Source organism: Loxodonta africana, chromosome 23 (genome assembly GCF_030014295.1).
Source record: "Loxodonta africana isolate mLoxAfr1 chromosome 23, mLoxAfr1.hap2, whole genome shotgun sequence".
NCBI lineage: Eukaryota > Metazoa > Chordata > Mammalia > Proboscidea > Elephantidae > Loxodonta > Loxodonta africana.
The window spans coordinates 70,047,860-70,069,678 of record NC_087364.1 but is presented as its reverse complement, the minus strand read 5'-3'; the positions used below and the strand labels follow the sequence as shown (position 1 = coordinate 70,069,678).

At 39.7% G+C, this 21,819-nt stretch overlaps 1 protein-coding gene across 3 annotated transcripts in view; it reads right to left on the bottom strand.

Annotated features, from left to right (window-relative positions):
• P2RY1 (purinergic receptor P2Y1) overlaps window positions 1–21,517 on the bottom strand; it is a 339,516-nt gene extending 317,999 nt beyond the window's left edge. Inside the window, exons 1-2 of one of the 3 annotated variants that reach the window (XM_064275626.1) lie at window positions 13,660–21,517; window positions 11,361–11,532 (exon numbers count right to left, since the gene is read on the bottom strand). The gene's annotated coding sequence lies outside the window, so the exon portion shown is untranslated. The remainder of the gene's footprint in view (window positions 1–11,360; window positions 11,533–13,659) is intronic. The other 2 variants (XM_064275627.1, XM_064275625.1) reach the window with 2 other exon arrangements.
• Window positions 21,518–21,819: the final 302 nt, after the last annotated feature.

Sequence of the window (21,819 nt, the reverse complement as noted above, 5' to 3'; positions counted from 1 at the left end):
CACAGAAAAAAAAACTCAGTGCTTGTGGAGCAGCTGAGAATTTATAAAGGAAATCCTGGAAGTAAAAGAACCGCAGAAGTGGTGAGACCCAAAATCTGCATATTAAATTCTACAGAAGGCCCTAACTGAACACTAAACCAAAATGTGCAAAGAAAGAGTCCTGAGTGTCTGGCAAATAAATCAGGGAAAGACCAATAATGAGTATAAGCTTGAAAAACATAGTCATCAGGGGAGTTTTGCATTAGCTTTTTTAACCGAGTTCATTCCCAAATGCAGGTGCCAATCAAACTGGAGAAAGCTGAAGCTTTACTAGTGTGAAACACCAGAGAAGTGCTTGCCGGAGGCAGTGAATCTAGAAATTTAGCGGGGGATGTCCAGAAGCAAGGGGACCATAATACCTGAGCCGACAAATGTGAGAATAAATTTTGCATGAATCTTTAGCTGATCACAATGCAGTCACTGCAGAGACCTGCAGGAGGCCAGGCCTGGAAAAGCAGCAACTAGAAGCTTTGAGAAAATGAGCAGAGATATCCGCCTCCACATTCCACAAGAAAAAGCAAGGTGAGTTTGAGTCCAGGAAAATAATCAACTACTACAATAAGAATCCAAAAATTTCCAGAGGAACAAAATAGAATCCATAGTTTCTACAATGTATTATCCACATTGTCCAGTTGTCAAACACGTATTACTAGACATGCAGAAAAAGAGAAAAGTGCAATCTGTAATTAGGAAGAAAAGGCAGTCAGTGGAAACTTCCTTCAAGTGGGCCAGATGATGGATCTGGCGAGCAAAGATACTTTACAGCAAATATTATAAATATGTTCAAAGAATAAAGAAAAAAAATTTCAAATAAATGATCTAAATGAATGAACATAAATGATACCTCAACAGAGAAATGGAAAATACTAAAAATGAAAATCCCAGAATATAAAAACATAGCTGAAAAATTCACCAGATGGAATCACTAGATAGAAGGAGGCCATAAGCTAGAAATAGATGGGAACTCCCTTAACCTGATAAAGGTATTTTAAAATGTAGTTATAATCTTCGTTAGTGGTAAAGATTGAGTGTTCCTCCCATAATCCAGAACAAGACAAGGATACTTTGCTCTCGCAACTTCTATTCAACGTTGTACATTAAGTTACCCCATTCAGCAAATCAAGAAAAAGAGATAAGGAGCGTACAGATTGGAAATGAAATAGAACTGTAAAAATGGCATGGGGGCAGCATCTGACCTCCTTTAACTTCACAAGGGGAAAGGAGAAATCAAGATCAGCAGACCATCTGGGGATGTGGTCTCAGGGAACATCTAGCTCAACTGGCATAACATAGTTTATAAAGACAATGTTCTACATTCTACTTCGAAGTGTAGTGTCTGGAGTCTTAAAAGCTTATGTGCAGCCATCTAAGATACTCCACTGGCCCACCCTGTCTGAAGCAAGAAAGTATGAAAAAAATCAAAGACACAAGGGAAAGCTTAGTCCAAAGGTCTAATAAACCACTACTACCACAGCCTCCACCAGATCAAGTCCAGCGCAACTAGATGGTGCTCGACTGTCACCACTGAGTGCTCTGACAGGGATCACGATAGAGGGTCCAGGACAGAGCTGGAGAAAAATGTAGAACAAAATTCTAACTCACAAAAAAAAAAAAAAAAGGCCAGACTTACTGGTCTGACAGAGACTGGAGGAACCCCAGGAGTATGGCCTCCGGACACCGTTTTAACTCAGTACTGAAGTCACTCCTGAAGTTCACCCTTCAGCCAAAGATTAGACAGGCCTATAAAACAAATAATAACACACGTAGGTAGCTCAACCAAGTATATGAGAGCGCACCAGCCCAGGGGCAAGAATGAGAAGGCAGGAGGGGACAGGAAAGCTGGATGAATGGAAATGGGGGAATCCAAGGTCAAGAAAGGTTGAGTGTTGACACTTGCAGCGTTAGCAGCCAATGTCACAAAACAATATGTGTATTAATTGTTTGAGAAACGAAATTTGCTCTGTAAGCCTTCCTCTAAAGCACATTAAAAAAAGAAAGAAAGAAAATTATGAGGGGAAACTGGACTTATTTATTCATTTGAAAGTAGAATTAGAAAAAAGACTCACAGCCCAAGGCCGAGTCCTACAAGGCGGAGGTCATGCATGTCTCTTCTCTCCGCCATTTTTCCCAATCTTGGCATCAACCACCGCACTCTCTGCTTCTCTGCTGAGTTGGACAGTCCATTGCAATGGCCACGCAGAACTCACAGAGCATACTCACAGTTATGGGGTTTACTAGGGAAGTAACAGTTTACAATTCAGGCTCAGGAAGGCTCAGGATACAGCTAGCTCTTCATCAGGACAGCCTATTCTCAGCCGTGCTGGTGGGCACGCCTCACCCTGCTCGGGCAAGTGTCGCAAAGCACTTAGCTCGGCCAAGAAGTCCCCAGAGGTACCCCACTCCGCCAGTAAGCCTGGGCCAGGAGGCGCTCACCTCTAGCTCCAAGGGGTCCGAAACCCTAGCTGCACCAAGTCCCTGAAGGCCCCTCTCTGTCAGCAAGCCGCCTGCTGGGAGGCCCTCAGCTCCCTCGCCGGAAGGCCGCAGCGCCATCTCCTGGTGGCCTCTCCTGCCGCCGTCTCTCTGCTTCAGCTTCTCGCTGTCTTCAGCTCTTCAGGGCTCTCTCTGTCTCTCCCCGTCTCTGTTTCTCTGTCTCTCTCTCTCAGGGATCCCAGAGTCCAAAGGACACATTCTGCTCCTGGCTGGTGGTGAGATCCTCTCTTTCTGCCTCTGGGATGGCTCATCTTGGGCCTAGCGGGATGGCAAAACTGACCAGTAGTCTTGGTGGGCCACAACCACCCTACCTGCATAGTCCTACCCAATCAGCTGGGTGGGAGTTACCGGCCGTGGCAAAAAAGGCCATACAAAACTATCCGTCACCACAAGAACTGTCTCTCTTTGCAGACGGTATGACTGTGCAGAATGAGAATACTAAGGAGTGCAAAAACCAAACAATAGAATATATGAATTTAGCAAAGTTATAGTATTCAAAAGGAGCCCTGTGGGTGCAGTGGTTAAGTGGTAGGCTGCTAACAGAAAGGTCAGTGGTTGGAACCCACTAGTCTCTTCACCGGAGGAAGACCTGGCGATCAGCTACCATAAAGATTACAGCCTAGGAAGCCCTGTGCTGCAGTTCTACTCTGTCCTGTAAGTTCACTAGGAATCAGAATTGACCCGACAGCAACGAGTTTGGTTTTGGTTTTTGGTTGTATAGTACTCAAGGTAAATATACAAAAACAATTATAATTCTATATACTAGCAAGAGTAATGAAAAATGAAATAAAATATATAATTCCTTTCTCAATAGCATTCAAAAACATAAAATAATTAAGAATAAATTTAAGAAACTATGTTGAGTACCTGTACATTAAAAAACTTTGAAATAATACTAAGAAAGTGAAAATGCAACCTAGAGAATGTAACAAAATATTTGGAAACCACATGTAGGATAAGGGTTTAATATCCAGGATATATTTAAAAAATAAAAAAAAAAAACAACTCCTACAATCTTTGCATATATTCATTTCTGTTTATATCCTTTGTTAATATCATTTATTAAAATTATAAATGATTTTTAAAAAGAGAATAATGATCCCAAATTCCACCACTCTAACATAGCTGTTAACATTTTGAATTTTCTTGCAATCATTTTTTTCCTGGGTATCTGTTTCTTATTTAGTCTTAATCAGTCTACATGCAATTTATAATACACCCTTCTCTTCTTTGTAAACTTGTCTTTGTAACCTTAATTTTAGTTGATACCTAGTAAGTCAAGAAGAGATGGCACCATGATTATTGCAAACGTTTCTTTCTTTTTGGATAATTACAGTGTCCCCAGTTTTTACTCGATTAAATAATACTAATAAAAAAAAAGCTGTATCTCTAGTGATTTCCCATATTTTGATTATTTCCTTAGAGGAAATCCTCAAAAGTAGAATTAATGTTTAAGAAATTAATATTATGTTTACGTTTTTTGAAAAAATACAATTTAATTACCATTCTTAATGGTTATCTTTTATAAATAATGGCTAAATTCACTTTCTTTACTGTTCTCTCAGCCATTGAGTGGTATCTTTTTGAGGGAGGAGGGGCTAACTTCATAGCTGATAAATGACATCTCAGGGTCATTACATTGTAGATTTGTTTCATTACTAACTGGGCTTATTTTTTTTCATATTATTTTACTGGATTGTCTTTTGAAAATTGTTTATGCTTTTCCCCTTATGTGCTTCCTATAGATCTCTCTGCTGCTAAGCAAACAAAGAAATACTTGCAGTCCCTTTTAAATGATCAAATGGAAAACTTTTAAAAACTTTCTTAATCATTTTTCTGGCAATTGCCTTTTGTTAATAGAAACCAGCTTTTTATAGATCTAGTTGTTGCTGTATGCTGTCGAGTCAATTCTGACTCATAGCGACCCTATAGGACTGAGTAGAACTGCCCCATAGGGTTTCCAAGGAGCGGCTGGTAGATTCGAACTGCTGACCTTTGGGTTAGCAGCCTGAGCTCTTAACCACGGCGCCACCAGGGCTCCATAGGTCTAGTTGCTAAATATACATTGAGCAAATACTAGGGACCAGGCACTTTACCTACTCTATCTCGTTTAATTATTTTTGTCAGTCTCGTAAGGTCGATACTACTATTCCTACCAGTTTAGAGGTGACTAAAAAATGGGTTATAGGGGATAAATTACCAAAAGTCATACAGCTGGTTAGTGGTGAAGGCAAAACTAGACCTGGCATATCACATGCCCAACCACTACACACCACCACTTACACAAAGTATTTCTAAAAACAGCCTGTCACATGGAAGCATCAGAGGATGGTCTGATTCCTACTGTCCTACATCTGAGCTTTAGCCTGTGACCAGAGAACCCAAAGAATGGTAGAAAGCGTGCTTCTCAACATGACCAAAGAGCTGGAATTAGAGGTATTTTCATTGTTATCCCTGTGAATCCACAAAGGGGAGTGTGATGAGGTAAGAGCAGGGCTAGATTAGAGCTCCAGCTCCTCCACTAAGTTATTTAAACTTTCATAGTTGCCATGTTCTATCTTTTAAAGAAAAAAAAAAAAAGGGCTTATAAAGCTTTGTTTGGATTGAATGAGATTACATATCTAAAAGAACAAGCAGAGTGTTTGGTACGTAAAAGCTATTCAATTCAAAATAAAAATCCTCACAACTGGACCAATAAGCAACATCGTGATAAATGGAGAAAAGACTGAAGTTGTCAAGAGTTTCATTTTACTTGAGTCCACAATCAATGCCCATGGAAACAGCAGTCAAGAAATCAAACAACACGTTGCACTGGGCAAATCTGCTGCAAAAGATTAAAGTTCTCAAAAGCAAAGATGTCGCTTTAAGGACTAAGGTGCCCCTGACCCAAGCCATGATATTTTCAATCGCCTCATATGCACGCGAACGCTGGATGATGAATAAGGAAGACCAAAGAAGAATTGACGCCTTTGAAAATGGTGTTGGTGAAGAATATTGAATAAACTATGGACTGCCAACCCAAAAAAACAATGAACAAATCTGTCTTGAAAGAAGTACAGCCAGAATGCTCCTTAGAAGCAAGGATAGGAGATTTTGTCTCACATACTTTGGACATGTTACTAGGGGCGGGGGTGGGAGAGAACTAGTCCCTGGAGAAGGGCATAATGTTTGATAAAGTAGAGGGTCAGCGCAAAAGAGGAAGACCCGCAAGGAGATGGACTGACACAACGGCTGCAACACAGGCTTAAGCACAGCAACAATTATGAGAGTGGCGCAGGGCCGGGCAATGCTTCATTCTGTGGTGCATAGGGTCTCTGTGAGTACGGCACCTAACGACAACAACAGGTATCCAAGAGATGGTTGCTATTTTTGTGTTTGGTTTCAAGACTTGATTTGAATGCCTGGTGTGTCAAATCCCTCCAGATGATCTGCTCGGGTTCTATCAGTCTTGAGAACCACTGAACTACTTAATTCTTGCCAAGACCTTAACTGAAATAAAATAATCTATTTTAAAACTTCTAACAAGTACTTATAGGTTGGAGACTTGCCAGTGGAGACTAAGTAACCCTTGGTGCATCTCTGGACAATTTCACATCCTCCAAAATCTCTGTACCTTGACTGTATTCATTGTGTAAATTCCTGAAATAGGCTTAAATAATTGATTGAAAAAAGAATAAAGAACCTCATACCGGTAACAAGATTAGATTCTGACTCCCAAAAGCCTAATTACCTTGTACAAAGTACTCGTCTGTATTCATTGTCTCCTGTCTCTTAAAACAATTAGCTACAGCCTTGCTTTTGGTTTCTGCTCTTTATCTATAGGTTCTGTCTTCAAAGAAGGTATGAATACTACATCATTGCTTTTTAATCTAACACTATCATAGACACAATCATGTGGCATCAATTCTTGGTCTTTGGAAGTAATTTGTTTTGTCAAGTCTTTTATGACCCTAGTTGCTCCTGGTTTCATGGCTTTGTTTAAGGAAGTTCTTATGGATTGAATTATATCCTCCAAAAAATGTGTGTATCAATTTGGCTGGGCCATGATTCTCGGTATTGTGTGATTTTCCTCTGTGTTGTAAATCCTGCCTCTGTGATGTTAATAAAGGAGGATTGGTGGCAGTTGTATTAGTGAGGCAGGACTCAATCTGCAAGATTGGATCCTGTCTTGAGGCAATCTCTTGAGATATAAAAGAAATGAGCAGAGAGACAGGGGGATCTCATACCACCAAGAAAGCAGTGTCAGGAGCAGAACATGTCCTTTGGACTTAGGGTCCCTCTGTGGAGAAGCTCCTAGACTGGGGGAAGATTTATGAGAAGGCCAAAAGAGAGAGAAAGCCTTCGCCTGGAGCTGACGCCCTGAATTTGGATTTTAGTCTACTTTACTATGAGGAAATAAACTTCTCCTTGTTAAAACCATCCCCTTGTGGTTTTTCTGTTACAGCAGCCCTAGACAGCACTAAGACAGAATTGTCCAATGACACACATTTCTATCCTGCCTTGTGTTTGCTCATGTTCTCTTGCCTTCTGCAGGTGGACTATAACCCATTTGGTCCTTCTCACATAACCGTAGCATTTTTCTTGATATAACTAAAGTTACTTTATTTGTTACTTTCAAGAGCAGAATAATTTCCAAAATATGCCAGAGTATATGAGTTAGAGTGCCTTCATCTACTTTCATTTATTCACCTAGAGTTGGTTGAAAGAATATTTGGGGCTGTAGAGATGAAATGTGCTAATTCGATATATTTAAGCTGACTATTTTTGAATAATGTAAATATTTTATTTTTTAATGCTTTGCAGTATTGATTATAGATAGTGTCTGGGCTTTAACACCTAATTAAAATGGAGGTGCTTACTCTTAATTACGAGGCTATTTGGTGTGTCCGTTACCACTACGATGGATAAATCATTTGGAAGACATAGTACTTAATAACCTTTAACAAGATCTCAACTGTAATCTGTCAAAATTATTCCCTGAAATATCATTCTTCCTTGTGCTTAGGCTGCACATTTATATAGCAATGAAATGTTAACGACTCCTCAGAGGTTTGGCTGGGTTTTATTATTTTTTTTAGAAGGAACAATTATTATTCTAAGAACACAAGATTTACATTGGCTGGTTTATCCAAGGACCTCAACATTAGAGACTTCTCTAGATATCTAGAGTGATCCAGAGAAGGCATTTTGGGAAGGCTTTTGAAATTTCTTATTTTCTAAAGAAACCACATTGATGCTGATAACATAAAAAATGATTGAAATGTTTCTTCCTTGACTCTACTGTGTATGGACTTGTAACTTCCCTGAATTTCCTCACTTATCTCACAAAACCTTCATTGCTGTTTTCTTGACCACGTTGTTGTTGTTGTTGTTAGGTGCCATGGAGTGGCTTCCAACTCATAGTGACCCTATGGGCAACAGAACAAAACACTGCCCAGTCCTGTGCCGTCCTCACAATCGTTGTTATGCTGGAGCCTGTTGTTGCAGCCACTGTGTCAGTCCACTCATTGAAGGTCTTCATCTTTTGCGCTGATGCTCTACTTTACCAAGTATGATGTCCTTTTCCAGGCACTGGTTCTTCCTGATAACATGCTGAAAGTATGCGAGACAAAGCCTCGCTTCTAGTGAGCATTCTGGCCATAGTATTATTAAATGTGATCTATTTTATCTGATTATAACCTTTTGCCCGTAATGATCTATTTACCTTGCACCAGAGTAGATAGAGGTAATCCTTGGACTTTCTTTATAAATGTACCAAGTTTAGCCTTTGTGTGCAGTCTTCATCAACATTAGGCTTTATCTTCCCTGCCTATTTTTGTTCTTGATTTTCTCCAACAAGATCTTTGCAAGAGCTGGAACTTCTGTTATTGGAACACTTTCCAAATCTCTATCTGTGCCTTCCACAGATGTCTAAGTCTCTACTTGCTACCATGCTACTATGGGCAAGGTTTTTAAATCTCACTGAGTTTTGGCAGAAAGAGTATAACTTCTCCAATTGGTGCTACTTGAAAAGAGACTATCTCACTTCTCAGAAGCTTCTTAATTTTTCAACTGACTTTTTAACTGCTTGACTATTTGGTGTTCACATATGTGTGTCTTACACATGGACTTAGAACAAGTATTTAGATTACTCAGATTTCTTTCCTTTCATGTGAGTTTCGAGATGTCTTTCAGATAGCTAGGCTACAAGTGACCTCCAGATAAATTCACTAAATCAAAATATGTATGAATAACCCAAAGCACGTTTGTTTTGGCCACTCAACAGATGTATAATGGACTTAGACTCAAAATTTGGTTTTAATGTCAAGACTGATGATACCACACACAAACCAAGATGTTATGAAAAGTTTTATTACTCATATAATGAGACTTTCTGGGGAGAGCAGGGAGGCTCCCAAGTAGGTCCAAAAGTGGCTTGAGATCAGAGAAAGGAGAGACTTCCTTGGGGTTTTTATGGTGGTTAGAGGGTGGGGCTGGGACAAATGTTTCTGTGCGTATTTTGAACTTCCCATAAGTACCAAAGGACTTTCCTGCTAGCTTTACTGGATGTAGGGCAGGAGAAGAGAGAAGAGTGAGGTTTAAAAGCAGTCAGGAGCCAAACATTTAAAAAAAAGATGGAGTCAGACTCTTTATTATAATATTATACTTGTTATGGATTGAATTGTATCCCCCCCAAAAATGTGTGTGGCTAGGCTGTGATTCCCAGTATTGTGTGGTTGTCCTCCATTTTGTGATCTGATGTGATTATCCTATGCGCTGTAAATCCTAACCTCTATGATGTTAATGGGATCCCTGGTGGTGCAGTGGTTAAGGGTTCGGCTATTAACCAAAAAGTTGGCAGTTTGAATCCATCAGACACTCCTTGGAAACTCTATGGGGGCAATTCTACTCTGTCCTATAGGGTCCCTATGAGTCAGAATCCACTCGGTGACAATGGTTTTTTTTTTTTTTTTTGTATGATGTTAATGAGTCAGGATTAGAGGCAGTTTTATTAATAAGGCAGGACTCAGTCTACAGGATAAGGTTGTATCCTGAGTCAATATCTTCTGAGATATAAAAAAGAGAAGCAAATAGAGAGAAGGGGGACCTCATTATCACCAAGAAGAGCCAGGAGCACATGCATCCTTTGGGCCCAGGGTCCCTGCCCTGAGAATCTCCTAGACCAGAGGGAGGTTGATGACAATGGCCTCCCCCAGAGCTGACAGAGAGAAAGCCTTCCCCTGGAGCTGGCACCCTGAGTTTGGACTTCTATCCTCCTAAACTATGAGAAAATAAGTTTCTGTTTGTTAAAGCCATCCACTTGTGGTATTTCTGTTACAGCAGCACTAGATAACGGAGACACTTGTATAAACACATACTAAACATTTGAATTATTTCTCAGACCTCTGCCTCAGAACTAAGAGCAGGAATATGGGTAAAACTCATAATCTTTACCCCAAAATTATACCAATTTCTAGAACTAAGGCTCTAAAAAGTTAACTCTTTTTATTTAACCTTCCATATTTTCCATATTGGTTGATTTCACCTACCAAATTAGATGTTAATAATTAATTCATATTTCCAATTTTAAACCAAGGGATATAAAACTAATTGTTAGTGCTTCTCATCAGCTTGAGTTGATTTAATTCTTTCAGGGCCAATGAAACATTATTTGTGTTAACATCTTTAGTCTTAACATGGAAAGGAGAGATGGTTTCCTCCTGGAAAATTTCTGAACTGTTAAAATCTCAATTACAAAGTGGCTAATATTTAATATTAGTCCCTGTTTTGTATGTGAGAAAACAGGCAAGGCATAGGAGTAGTGAGTAACTTGTTCAAGTTCACATAACTAGGAGAAGGCACAGGGCCAAAAACAGAGGAGATAAAGAGAGTAGATTGCTATCATTATGAATAATTAGAATTCTAACCTAGGAAAAGAAGAGTTCAAAGCTGTGTTTAAAACTTTGCAGAGTCACTTTAGTTGTCCAAATATACATTAATTAAATTAAGACTAGGGACAGTACTGTGGGGTAAACCCAAAAACTAAACCCAGTGCCATTGAGTCAATTCCGACTTATAGTGACCCCATAGGACAGAGTAGAACTGCCCCATAGAGTTTCCAAGGAGTGCCTGGTGGATTCAAGCTGCTGACCCTTTGGTTAGCAGCCATAGCACTTAACCACTGTGCCATCAGAGTTTCCACCGTGGAATAGTTGTTAGAAATAGTCTTCGCCGTACAACTCATTGTCCTCTACACAACATCCATGTGACAAAATCTCTCACTGGTTAGAGCTTGGCCTTCTTTGACAGACTGATGGTTTCTCCTTGCAGGTGAGTAACTCCACTTGGTTGATCTGTTCCCCTTCATCGCCTGGGAAGCAGTGTTAAATTCACCTGCCTGGTCATTGCAATTATATTCATCCTTGTGGTTGGAACATTTGACTTTTTTTTTTAAATCAAAGTCTACTTTTTCCCCCTTTAATGTCATTTTCTTTTTTGAATCACATGATTTTGGTAAAATAAATACAAAAATGAACCACACAAGTCCACCCAAGTTCAGTAAGTCCCATCATCCATCTGCTTCACAGTGATGGTGGCCTCCTAGGTGATAAATGTGAGAGCTAAGGAGATGAATCTCATGCCCCCCTCCATCAACAAATGCTATTTCATTCTTAGGTGTTCTAACATAGGAAGGGAATCACTATTTTTCACAAGACAGAGGAAAAGCAGAATTACTGGGTGATGGACTTCCTCAAGGGGGATATTGGCTTTGAGGCTGGTATTGACAAAGCCCTCGGTAATCCTGACCCTTTCTGCTTGAGTACTATTGCTGTATTGAAGAGATCCCTTACCTTCTGCTTTTTAAGCTGTCTTTCTCTTCGTGTGCTCCTGAACCTGAGTTGGTCCTTCATTGGTAACATGTGACTACGATCCAAAAACACAAAGCAAGATGGGCGGAACAGACAACTGCTTGAAATACCTATTTCAACATGTTGTTCTCTTCCCTAAAGGGCACAGCAGATTCTGTGAAAATACCAAACATTGGTGAGCTATTGATGAAAAACAAAATGATTGGTTCACTTATTTTCTCAATAAAAATCTGACTACTTCTACTAAAAGTCAAATTCCTGCTTGTTTCTTCATTATACCTGATGAAATACAATAGCTACTAATACTAACATTTCGACCACTTTAATATCTGCCACGGAGTGGCCCAGTGGTTAAGAGCTACTCCTGCCAAACAAAGGTTGGCAGTTTGAATCCACCAGTTGCTCCTTGGAAACCCTATAGGGCAGTTCTACTCTGTCCAGTAGAGTTGCTATAAGTCAGAAACAGCTTAACGGCACGTAACAACAACATCTGCCACACACTGTACTAAATACTTTATATGTATTTCACTTAATCCTCTGAGTAATCCTTTGAGGTGTTATTTCCATTATTATCTTATTTTCAGATACTGAAACGAAAGCACAGAATATTATCTATTATCTTCCCTCTCCCCACCCCCAGGTCATATACCCAATAAGTAGAAGAGCGAGACAGACTCTAAATTCCTAAATCTGAGGTCTTATCCACTTATTAAATGACATCTAATCTCAAACTATTCTTAACTACTCAACTATACTTTAAGTCATTCCCAAAGAATCAGGGCTATGATCTAAATTCAATTGCATTGCAGTATCATGTATGAACAATGTTCATTAAAATTGCCCATGTCATTTCTTCTTCCTTGCTCTGGAAAATTCCCAGTCACCCTTCAAGGCCACAAATCCCTTGTCAGAGAAGCCTACCCCTACAGACAGTGTGCACTGCCCTGTATTCTGTGCTTTCTAAGCACCTTGTGATAGAACTTAACTCTATAGTTACAAGACTTTGAGGAAGCTTAACTATTTGCCTCATGCAGGGACTCCTTCAAGAAGCCAGACTGTTCTATTTCTTTGATAACTTGTTGTTGTTAGATATTGTGGAGTCAGTTCTGACTCATAGCGACCATATATACAACAAGACAAAACACTACCCAGTCCTGTGCAGCCATCACAATCCTAGCTATGCTTGAGCCCATCATTGCAGCCACTGTGTCAATACACATACCAAAAACCAAACCCATAGCCATCTAGTCGATTCCGATTCATAGTGACCCTATAGGACAGAGTAGAACTGCCCCATAGGGTTTCCAAGGAGTAGCTAGTGGATTTGAACAGCCAGCTTTTGGTTGGCAGCCAAACTCTTAACCACTGTCTTAATCCATATAAAACCAAACCAAACCCATTGCCGTCGAGTTGATTCTGACTCATAGCGACCTTATAGGACAGAGTAGAACTGCCCCATAGAGTTTCCAAGGAGCTCCTGGTGGATTTGAACTTCTGACCTTTTGGTTAGCAGCTGTAGCACTTAACCACTACACCACCAGGGTTACCTCAATCCACATAAAAAAAAAAAAAACCTAAATATATTTTTCTTGAATAAATACACTTATATTCTTCAAAAAAAATAAAATGGCCATTCTGGGAAGAAATTCAGAGAAAGGACTAGATAGTGCATAATGCATATACTTTTGGGAGCAAAAGGAAGAATAAATTCAGATAATTCATGTATAATTAGAATAAATTATATCTCAAATAGATGGCAGGATATACATATTTCTTAACCTAGAGCAATACACCTCTGAAGAAAACATCCCCCACAAGAGCAGAATTCTCCAGAATGCCCTTTCCATTCTTTATAATATTTGAGCTCCTGCACAGTACTCTGCTCTTCATCGAGGTAAGGTCCCCTGTGTGGAAGCCTTCCCGGATCACATCAAACGCCAACACTGACATCTACTGGATATGTGTACTGCCCACAGCTAAAAAGAAAAAGTGCACAAGAACCAGATGGAAACAAACAACTACAACAAACAGCTGCCTGAAAACTGCCTCAAAACCCAAAGGACTCATATACCAAGAAAAGATGAACTTGAAAAATCTCAGGCATTTGTTTTATTAAGAATATAATTTTGGCAAATTTTTGGAAATAAACATGGCCATAAATTTATGAGTTACTAATTCTTGTATGTTACTGTCTTAGGCTGCCTTCTCTAGAGAAGCAAAACCGGTGCAGCGTGTAAGTAGATACACAGAGAGAGAGATTTATAGAAAGGAAATGGCTCACTCGGTTGTAGAGGCTGGAAAGTCCCAAGTCCGTGGGTCAGGCTGAAGGCTTCTCTTGACTCACATAGTCACAGGGGCTGGCGAATCCAAGACAGGAAGGTCAGATAGGAGGCCTCTGGCTCACAAGCTGTGGAGGCCGATGAATCCCAAGATGGGCAGGTAAGATGGCAGGTCCCCAAAACTGGAGGTCAGATGAACAGGAGCCAGCTGCAGGATCCAGAGCAAGCAAAAGCCAGAGAGCCTTCTCAGAAAGCTCACCTATATTGGACACAAGCCACACCCCCAAGGAAACTCCCTTTCAACTGATTGGCTGTTCACAGCAGATCTCATCAGGGAAGTGAACGCAGTATATCAGATCTCATTATAAAGGTGATTACATCGTTAAAAAGCCAAACTACATCATAACTACCAAACCACTGAGGATCATGGCCCAGCCAAGTTGACACACAACCTCAACTATCAAAAAAAAACCTGTTGCTGTCTGAGTCACTTCCGAATCATAGCAACCCTATAGGACAGAATACAACTGCCTGGTAGGGTTTCCAAGGAGCGGCTGGTGGATTCGAACAGCCAACCTTTTGGTTAATAGCCGAGCTGTTTAACCACTGCACCACCAGGGCTCCTTAACCGTCTCCAAACCAAACCCATTGCCGTCGAGTCAGTTCTGACTCATAGCAACCCTATAGGACAGAGTAGAACTGCCCCATAGAGTTTCCAAAGAGCGCCTGGTGGATTTGAACTTCCTACCTTTTGGTTAGCAGCGGTAGCTCTTAACCACTATGCCACCAGGGTTCCCTTAACCATCACAGTTAGCCTTAATAAATCTGAAACAAGTATTGTTGTTTTAAAGCAAAATAAGATATATCTCTGCAAGTAGGGAGTCAATTAACTTCCACCTCTCATTTGATGAATACTCTCTGTATCATAGAAAATGCTAAACCACTTCGAGACCTTAATTTTCATAGATGTGGGGAACACAGTCTGGCTAGGGGCTTGTGTTCTTCTGCCCATTCTCCTGAGCTTCCTTTCCGCTGGCTGGCTTGTAGCACTAATTAGGTGTTTGGGGAATAGTCAAACTGAAGAAGAACACACTTTCCTACATTTATTTGTAAATTTTAGGTATAATCAGACACAAAATGTTTATTTCTACATTTATTTTTCCAGTAAAAGAAAAAAGTCTGAGAATTAGGAAAACAATTTTTTTTTTTAAATAAAAACCGCATATTTGAACCTTTTATCTGTAAAAATTAACTCCTACTGTTCTCATAAAGGAAACCTGGTGGCATAGTGGTTAAGTGCTACGGCTGCTAACCAAAAGATCAGCAGTTCAAATCCACCATCACTCCTTGGAAACTCTATGGGGCAGTTCTACTCTGTCCTATAGGGTCGCTATGAGTCGAAATCGACTCGATGGCAACAGGTTTGGTTTTTTGGGTATGGTTCTCATAAGAGTCCTCCATATTAAGAGATTTTTTTTTCCTAAATTTAACTCATAATTTTTGCTACTTGGGGAAATAAGGTATTTATTTTGTCCCTTTTTGTTTTTTCATCTTTACATTGTGAAATGCGACAAGTATATAAAATACAAATATACAGATTAATAAATTCTAATAAAATTTGTACCACCAACAGATCAAGCCCTGGAACATTGCCAACATGCCTTAAAAAGGCTACTTAAAAAAAAAAAAAAACTGTCTACCCAACCCAACCACCCACTGCCGTCCAGTCGATTCCGACTCATAACGACCCTACAGGACAGGGTAGAACTTTGATATTCTTTAGATTTCCCTTAAGTATTATTGAATAGGAAAATTAATAACAGACCTTTTCTTTGATTTTAAGATTTTTCTTATCCATGAAACCCAATATTAACAGCCTGACCCAAACTGCAAAAGCCTGCCAGAAACTGCTCAATTGCAATGTAAATTTATCTTATCCTTCTAGAAAAGGATAGTCGTCAAACCATTGTCTCCTAATTTAAATCTCAAAAAACCTCATTGCCCTCAAGTGGATTCCAACTCACAGAGATCCTATAGGACAGAGCAGAATGGCCCCATAGGGTTCCCACAGGTGGGTGAAGGGCCAAATTATTAGGAACCAGGCCAGAAGTAACCTGACATCAGTTGATCTCAGTAAAGGAGACAGGCAGGGTTGGATCCATCAAGTTAAGATTAGCCAATGGTTCATCTATGTTTCTCCCCCCCTTTTCTTTATAAGCCCCATTATACCTAGATTCTTAAAGCCATTTGCTTTTTCTGGAATCAAAAATGGTCTATCTATACGCACATAGAATAACTGCTCAGAATAAACCTCATGTTCAAATTTCAGTGAGTTTTGGTTATTTTTAACAGTATACATCTCTAAACACTAAAGTTTTCCTGGGAGTTTAATTTCTTGTAAATGGGGTCACACTGCATGTTTTCTTTTATGTTTGGTCTTATTCAGTTGACCTGCTGTGAGTTTTGTCCTTGTGGTTGCACGTAGCCGTAATTTGTTCATTTTTACTGTTCAATATTATTCCATTTTATGAACATATAACCAATGTTTATCCAATTTATTGGTCTTGCTTCTAATGCTTCAGTGAACATTCATTTTTACGTCTGTCGGGGCATACTCAGGTATTTCTGTTGGACATAAACCTGATGGTGGATATGCTGGGTCATAGGTTATGTGGGTCTTTAATTTCAGTAAGAAACACCAAGCCAATTTATATAAAGTGATTGTACCGTTTGTACTCTAAACAGCAGCATGTAAGTCTTTCAGTTGCTCCATGTCCTTGTCAACACTTGATATGGGCAGGCTTTTTCATTTTAGCAGTTGGGGTGGGTGTGTGGTAGTATCTCATTTTGCTTTTAACTTTCATTTCTCTGATTACTAATGAGACTGTAACCTCTTTAAATATTTAATGTCCATTTGAATGTCCTCTTTTATGAGGTACATGTACAAGTGTCTTTGACATTTCCTAATGAGTTGTCAGTCTCTTTCTTACAAATTTCTACAAGTGCTTTATAAAATCTGTCCATATGCCCTTTGTTGGTTATTTATGCTGCAAACACCCTCTTCCACTCGATGGCTTGCCTTTTCAATCTTTTTTCTTGTTGTTGAGAATATATACAGCAAAACATACACCAATTCAACAGTGTCTACATGTACAGTTCAGTGACAATTATTACATTCCTCCATTTGTGTATCCATTCTCACCCTCCTTTTCTGAGTTGTTCCTCTCCCGTTAACATACATTTACTGCTCCCTAAGGTTTCTACAGGATGGCACAGTGGCTAAGAGTTTGGCTGCTAACCAAAAGGCCGACAGTTTGAATCCACCAGCTGCTCCTTGGAAACCTTATGGGACAGTTCTCCTCTGTCCTATAGGATGGCTATGAGCCAGAATCAACTTGAAGGCAAGAGATTTTAAGTTTCCTATCTGATCTTTCGAGTTACTGTTATCAACTTGATCCCATGTAGATAATTCTTAAAAGAGCATAATGCTCAAGGCAGATATTTTTTACTAGTTAAGCTAAACTATTGTTTGGTTTTAAGAAGACTTCAGGAGATATTTCTGGCTTAAAATTTAAAGATTATCTGAGGGCAATAGTTTCAGGGATTCATCCAAACTTCATGGTTCCAGGATGCCTGGTGTCCATGAGAATTTGAAATTCTGTTCTGCATTTTTCCCTTTTCAATCAGAATTCTTCTATGGAATCTTTGATCAAAATATTTAGTAATGGGTAGCTGGGCACCATCCATTCTGGTCTCAAGGCAAGGGAGTCACTTATATAAAAAGATAAGAAAAGGTAAATGTATAGAGAACAAAGTTTATTAGTGGTTACCAGGGATTGCAAGGAAGGGGGAAGTGGAAGGTTAACAGTGATGGAAATATCACGTTGATTAAGGGTAGGGTTGCACAGCCAATTATTGTAATTGCTGTCAATAAGTTGTACACATGTGAAAAGTTGAATTGGCAAAAGTTGTGTGATAGATATATTTACAACAACAATGACAAAAATAAGTAGCTGCTGAGACTGATAAGTACAACCAAAAACCTCGTGGGACTTGGCAATGGATTTTATCCCTATAGTAGCCATGACTATGGACCTTTCAGATCTCCTGTTGTGGGAAGTTTAATTGACTAACAGTCCCAGCAGTTGTCCTTCTGGACCCACCACCAAATTTGTACGAAGACTTCGCTTCTCATGGAGACTCCCACTCAGTGAATGAGCATGCAAGGCCCATTACAGCACGAAGTGGGACTTCTTTCGTGGTCCACGTTGGCTTGGAGATGTGTTCGATTGGCTGGAACCATGCTGGAGTTTGAAACTTTTCTGACCCTAGTCTCCTTCCTTCCCCCTTTCCTTCACAGGTATCAGACCTACAGGACAATCTGAAGGCTCTACTCATCTTCTCTTGGCCCCTCCCCAATAAGTCTCAAAACTGTTTAGTCCATCTTGGCATCTGCTTCCTAGATGCTCCTAAGTAATATAATACCTATACTCATAGTCCTGATTCAGACCATCATCATGTCTCATAAGCAATAGCTGATTTTCTACTTCCAGCTTTGCTTTCACAAATCCTCTGCCAATGGCAACCAGTGTGTTCCATTTGTCCGTAGCTTCCCTCTGAATGTATAAGCTCTTTATTGAGGCCCATAAGACTTCTATGATCCCATTCCAGCCTCCCCCAGTTTTTTAATTTGTCCCTCTGTATCTCATGTTTTATGCAATAATGACATCAAACTTGTTGCAGTTCTTGAACATAGAGAAGGAACCCTGGTGGAACAGTGGTTAAATGTGGGCCACTAGCCAAAAGGTTGGTGGTTCTAACCCACCAGCCACTCCCTGGGAGAAAGATATGGCAGTCTGCTCCCATAAAGATCTAAAAAAAAAAAAAAACCCAGTGCCGTCGATTTCAGCCTTGGGAACCCTATGGGGGAGATCTACTTTGTCCTACAGTGTCCCTGTGAGTCAGAATTGACTCGTTGGCAATGGGTTTGGTTTTTGAGCATAGATTGATTTGGATTAATCATTGTTCTCAATGTCTACCACAGTGTCTGATACAGGTTATACATTCTTATATGAGAAAGGACAGGAAAAAATGAAAGAAAAGGGGGAGGGAGGAAGGAAGGGACAGAGGAAGGAAATAAAGTAATATGAATTCAAATTCTTTTCTTCCACAGTCTCTTATGATGTTTAAACTTCGTTAACTATAGAATGAAAAGTTTTATCTCTTACTCAGGGGTTGTTAAATTTGCAGCGAACAGGTGGGAAAATTGTTTATAAGGGAATGGAGTGGCTTCCCAGGCCCCTTTAAATCATATCAAACAAAGTAATTGTTCAAAAGGACTCTGCTGGGAGCCGAAAGAGAGACTACAATAGTGCTGGGCACTCAGAGCCTTATGAGATACTATGCAGGGAACAGGGAGGAAGAAAAGGAAATCAACTAATTAAAACAAGATAAATCTGTTAGGAAGCATTTTCCGGTCATAGGTGTATATTCTGTACAAATCACTGTCCACTGCAATTCTTATAATTGTTCACAAGTAAATGGGTTCTATTCCTCCTGTGCTCTGCTGTTGATGATAATTAACACAGGCTGGAGCTGCCTGGGAGATGAAACAAAACCATAAATAAGAAACAGTTCAGCAGATGGTAGGAAATGGCATTAGCATGCCAGGCTACAGACTTCCAAGTTCAGACTTAGAAATATTTTAAAGAATGGAGAAAGATTGTAAAGGTATGTTCTCTCTTTTGGTACAGACTATAAGAAATTGATCATAAGGTTTACCATATATCCCAGAATATTCATTCCTACCTTCTCCTTTCCATAGGTAATGAGTTAGATAATCACATTTTTTTATATTCAAAAAGAGAGAGTAGTTTTAATAGAACGCATTCAAAACTACTCTACAGTGTAGTTCAACTGCTCTGTGGTTCAGAGTGGGGTGTTGGCTGGGAAACACCAGCTGAGTTCTCCATACTATTTTTTTAAAAGAAAGGAAAGCATTGAGATTCTGTCCACCTTTCTAAATACTCAGCGGTTGCCTTGTTTTCACAGCTTGAAAAGCAGAGTTTGATAGAACATCCCTGATCTGCATTTTCAGTCAGGGATAGGTGATAGATTCAATGAAAACCCAAGTGAACAGACATTCCAGCCACTCCTAGCAGCCCTATAGGACAGAGTAGAACTACCCCAAACGGTTTCCAAGGAGTGGCTGGTGGATTCCAACTGTTGACTTTCTGGTTAACAGTTCAGTTTTAAACCACTGTGACATCAGGGCTCCATTCCAAAAAAAAACAAACCTAACCCGTTGGGTGGACTCCGCCTCATGGTGACCCTATGGAACAGAGTAGAGCTGCCCCATACGGTTACCAGGGAGCGTCAGGTGCATTTGAACTGCCAACCTTTTGTTTAGCAGCTATAGCTCTTAACCACTGTGCCACCAGGGCTCCATTCAAGCAAGCCACAGTGCCTACTAAATATGAAATATGGTGCTAGGCACTGGTGCCACACAAAGGCGAATAAGAAAGCACCTGTCTCTGCGGAGGTCCAGATGTATAAACAACAAACCTGTAATAGCAAACAGCACAAAACTTAGTACTGAAATGGAGATAAAAGCAATCTGTTGTGAGAAAATAGAGATGGAAATAATTAATGTCACCTCCAGGGTGTCAGGAGGGAAGAGTAGAATGCTGCTGGATGCAACAGAGTTTAATCTGGCAGGAACGATGAGTCAGCACTCAACAGCATAAACTAAAAACAATTAAAAAATAAAAAACTAAACCTGTTCAACGTTGAGTCTATTCCAACTCATAGCGTCACTGAAGGACACAGTAGAACTGCCCCACAGGGCTTCCAAGGCTGTAATCTTTACGGAAGCTGACTGCCACATCTTTCTTCAAGGAGTGGCTTATGGGTTCGAACCAACAACCTTTCGGTTAGCAGCCGAGTGCTTAAACACTGCACCACTGGGACTCCTTATTCAATAGCATAGGTAGCTAGAAAGGGTATGTGCCAAGGTGATGGTGTGCCAGCTTTACTCCATTCAGACCCCTGCTCAGTTGTCACCAGTTCCCTGGTTAATCTAGTTACCCAGCCAGCACATCTGTGGAAAGTATGTCGAGTACATTTTCTTGGCTTTTTCAATAAAATCATAATGATCATAATTTAACCAGTCCTGCTAACTCAAGGTATCTTTTGGAATGGGGGTATGTGAGGAGATAAACACCTTAATAGACCAATAGTTGGATAAAATAACTTAAAATAGTGATATTTGCTATAAAGAAAATATAAACAGGGGTAATGTAATCACACAGAAATGAATTATAATTTTAGAGGTTATACTTAGGGGTTTTTATAAATATCCTATGAGTATCCTTCCCTAAGGAGTTCCTGGTGGCACAAACAGTTAAGTGCTTGACAACTAACCAAATGGTTGGAGGTTCGAACTCACCCATAGTTACCTCAGAAGAAAGGCCTGGCAATCTTCTTCATAAAGGTCACGGTTTGAAAACCCTATGGGGCTCAGTTCTACTCAGACACATATGGGGTCACCACAAGTTAAAACTGACTCGATAGCAACTTCTTTTGCTTGTTTCTTCTTCCTTAAAACAATACACATGTTTCACTGACTTAGTAAGATGCTTATACAACCTTTCAACTAACAGTGGCAGGTAAAGTCCATGCTTCATTAGATGTTTTAATACTCTGAATCTGGCAAATTGACTTACTGAAAGGCAAAAATGATCTAAGAAATAATTTAAATGAATTCAAAGTAAAACATTGAAGGAATCAGGTGAGAAGAATAATAAAAGTTTACTAAAAAAAAAAAAAAAAAACTATAATTTTTTAAAAACCAAGAAAATTAGTCTTCTGTAATCCTGCCACTAAAACCACTTTCCTATGTCATTAAATAATTTTGGGGGGGGGGAGGGGGATGGGGTAAAAAGTTTTTTGAATGGATAACTGTCCATAAAACTTTATTTAGTCATTCTCTAAATATTGAAATGTTGGTTGTTTCTAGGTTTTGCTATTAGGGACTATGCTGCAATGAACATACTTTTACATATTCATTTCAAAATTCACATTAATTTTTAATGATAAAGTGAGTTGGATAATGAGTTATCACATCATTGTATTTAAGAAGAGAGAGTAGTTCTCATTTGATC